The sequence below is a fragment of the Lepisosteus oculatus genome, unplaced genomic scaffold, assembly GCF_040954835.1.
Source record: "Lepisosteus oculatus isolate fLepOcu1 unplaced genomic scaffold, fLepOcu1.hap2 HAP2_SCAFFOLD_57, whole genome shotgun sequence".
Taxonomy (NCBI): Eukaryota; Metazoa; Chordata; class Actinopteri; order Semionotiformes; family Lepisosteidae; genus Lepisosteus; species Lepisosteus oculatus.
This window is the reverse complement of record NW_027168117.1, coordinates 270,909-275,000: the sequence shown is the minus strand read 5'-3', so window position 1 is coordinate 275,000 and position 4,092 is coordinate 270,909.

Below are 4,092 nucleotides of genomic sequence, written 5' to 3'. Positions count from 1 at the left end.
ATAAAATATTAAATATACAGTAAAAGCTCACACCTATTCATACCCTTTATGTACTGTATATCTACAATTACGTATACTGTATAATACGATAACTACCATTACAAAATGTCTCCCTTTTGATTTGAAGTGGTTCTTTTAAATAAGTAAATTGCAATCACTTAGCCTACATCTGAGCTCCTAATTCATCGCGACGACGGACTGAGACTCCAGTTGGATTTGTGAGAAGTAAAGGGGTGTGCCTTTTTTAAAACCGATTCATACGTCTTAAACACATGAACATAGATAGCAGTCTGTGTTATATAATTTATCTTTTTATTTTATTTAAATTTAAGTATCACATACACATTTTCAAAGTAACTGTACCCCTTTTAATTATGATCCCCATCGCTCACAGCTCCGAAGGTGAGACGAGGGCTACTTCAGATGGGATTTCCAATATTTCTCTCTTAGCTTGTATACCGGTGGAAAGGAGAGGGCTCTTAAAACGTGTTGATAGTAACATTGGGATGTATTTGCAGTCTAGATATAGTTTTTTTAATGTTCGGAGCCGCCACAGATTCATTTTCTTACGACTGCTTTTCTGGATGACAATGACAATGCAAACGATGGTGTTAAGGCGAGGCTGTGCCTTAAGGCTCCTCTGCTTACAATGTTCAGCGCGTAAATCGCAAACGAGCGCCTTCCCTTACGATGAAAATGCAGAAAATAAGACCACGAGATTTAAACCTACGGCTTACAAATTTATGCGTAAACACTAAAACCGTATCTTTAGCAAAACTGGCGAGACAATGTGTTTTATCATTTCAAAAAGTACTGGAAAATAATTAAAGGTTATCACGATAAACAGAGGTTACTGATCTACTACTGTACGCTGTGACCAAAAATGAGAGTCCCCCGATCCTCGCAGCCTTCATGCTTTGGTCTTGGCCTGGCCGTTTTTTTTAAGATAATGGGGTCAAGTTAAGAAATTATGCAAGTTTCTAATCAAATCCAAGGGCGCCTCCATCTCCTAAACATCTTTAGAAGGCCGACGGACCACACTGCACGGTCCGGGTCCGGGCCCTGACCCGGTTCTGGATAATGCCAGCTTAAAGTGAAAAATTCTACTGTACATATTATGTTTCTTATTATGGTATATATGTATAATATAGCGCGACCGCTTCACGAAGCTAGAAAGAAAGTTATCTGCCATTTTTATTTTACCTGCAATTGAATTTGCCATTAAAATCATTATTAATACCGCAGCTGCTAAATTACTTACCTAAAAGCGTTCAGATACAAAAGCACTTGAGCTGTAATGTTTATATACTGTTGGCCCGATGACCTACTTCAAGAAGAATTGTTACATAGACCGCCAAGGACTGTCATCACACTTTACGTCATAAAGCGCTTTAAAACTTTTGACAAGTTCAACACCTCATATTTTGTACTGTTTATCGTGGTAAAAGCAACTCGAAGCAATTATAAAAATGATCGAAAGGTAAAAATACAAGCTTATACGAGCTGTCATTTTAACATTTATAACATATATTTAAACAAAATATATATAATCTATTTGAATAAAATAGAAAAGTGTTCTTAGACTTCACTTAAAAGCTGTTAGAAGCTGCCTTTCTGACAAGAGAGTTCTGTGAGTTCCACAGTCTCAGTGCATTAAAGTCAAAACCAGTTGCTTTTTATTTCCTGTTTTACGACAGAGCAAGGAGGGTGTCCACAGACCACTGTGCACCTGCAGGCTGATATGGGGGGTAAAAAGTCTAGAAGTGAGTAAATAAGATTTTAACATATGTTCTAAAACAAACCGGACACCTGTACAGTGATGCCAACACAGTGATCTGAGCTCCTTTTTTGAGTTAAATCCTAGCATCTGCATTTTTTACAAGTTGTTGCTATGGCAGAGCATGACCAGAGCATAACAGAAACCATCCATTTTCTAACCGCTTCATCCAATTCAGGGTCAGGGGGTCAGGGGGTCGCGGGGCACGGGGGAGCCAGAGCCTCAGAAAGTAATAAGCAGGAGATACCTGGGACTGGATGGTAGTCCAATGCAGGGAAGACACAGACACTCACCAATTATCCCAGAAGCCAATTAACCTACCAGTAGTTCTTTGAAGTGTGGGAGGAAGCCGGAGCACCCAAAGCAAACTCATGCAAACATGGGGAGAACATACAAGCTCCATACAGATAGCACCCCAGGTCCAGAAGTGTACCCAGGGCCTCAGCACTGTGAGCTAGCAATGCTAAACGCTGGGCTACTGTGCATGCTAATTTCTAGGCATCAGGTGATCAATCAGGTAGTGTTTCTCAGATAAAAGGACACCAGTAATTTAGTATGAGATTCAAATTGACCTCAGAACAAAAAACTGTATAACTTATGTTATATAACTTATGTATAACTTACTACAGCATAACTGTCTTATTTGGCTCTTGTAGAAAATATTAACAGCATGCCTATTAAACATACAGTATCTAGCAATCAGCAATCAAAATAAAAACATTTCCAAACATGGAAACTGCCCAGTTAATGAAGCATTTCAAAGACATTAATCTATTCAATAATTACAGTTTTAAGTAGATAACAGATTTATATTCAGATTACGAAAGTATCATAACAACGGCTGCTTGTGTAAGGAATCCATGAATACCACTGTACATGAGAATTCCACACCTATTTGTAATCAATACACAAAATCCTATTGAATTTCAGGTACTTGTTTATTCAGCATTGCTTGACTCCGCGGACTCCTTGTTGTTTCAATATTCTAGCAATAGGACTAATCGCCAATACAGTGCCGTTGTAATCTATTCCTTCTGCCAGCAGAGGACGGTATTCGCACAGCCCGTTCAGGATAAGATACGGTCCTCGCAGTTCACAGTACAACTGGCCACAGCCGTACTCGGAATATGCTCTCGATAACCTCGTTTAGTTTAAGTACGGCCGTATTTCATATCAACCCACAGATGCATTGCATAAACACTAGAATTCTGGTTGTACTTAAATTGACCTTATACGTTTTGGATTATGTTTAACCTTCTTCAATTTCTTCAACCATATTTTGAGATGATTACGTTTACAGAAGCAAATATTATTCAGTGCTTTTTCTTCACTCCTTTAATCAAACCCACATTTCTATAAGGAGGGCCATTGTGAAACTCCCCAAAGTGAGCTGAATTTATCTTTTATTCTTCACACCTGCGAAGTCATTCCTTCATTGTGTAATATGAAGGCCTTTCATTATTCACGTATACTACAACATCTGAAAATAATGGGTCTTGAAATAGTTGAATGAAAGAAAATCCTGAATAACTCCTCCAAATGCGTGTTACACTTTCATCAAGTACACACACTTTGAATGTGATGAACTATAAAAAGTTATTTTAACCATACCCAATGGAGCTCGGGAGTGCGATTGCATACACAATCATGTTTTCAGTGTTTGGACATCAGCCGTACATCAGAACAATCATTTCACTAACACAGCTCCGTGTTGAGTGATATATCTGTATTTGGGTATATACAGATCATGTAATTCAGGGAGCACTGTTACGTCAGGTCACCAACCATTATTACGACGCTCATATGTCATAGAGCTCCTTAGGATGTTTGTATAATCTTTATCCAAATTTTCATATGGCCGCAGTTACGGCGTTTATTTTACAGTTAATGTAACAGGGTGTCATTATATTTTTCTGTCTTTATGGTGGCAGACCACTTAACTAAATCTGAGTAGGCGGTTTCTACAAGTGGGTCAGATAAAATATTAAATATACAGTAAAAGCTCACACCTATTCATACCCTTTATGTACTGTATATCTACAATTACGTATACTGTATAATACGATAACTACCATTACAAAATGTCTCCCTTTTGATTTGAAGTGGTTCTTTTAAATAAGTAAATTGCAATCACTTAGCCTACATCTGAGCTCCTAATTCATCGCGACGACGGACTGAGACTCCAGTTGGATTTGTGAGAAGTAAAGGGGTGTGCCTGTTTTAAAACCGATTCATACGTCTTAAACACATGGACATAGATAGCAGTCTGTGTTATATAATTTATCTTTTTATTTTATTTAAATTTAAGTATCACA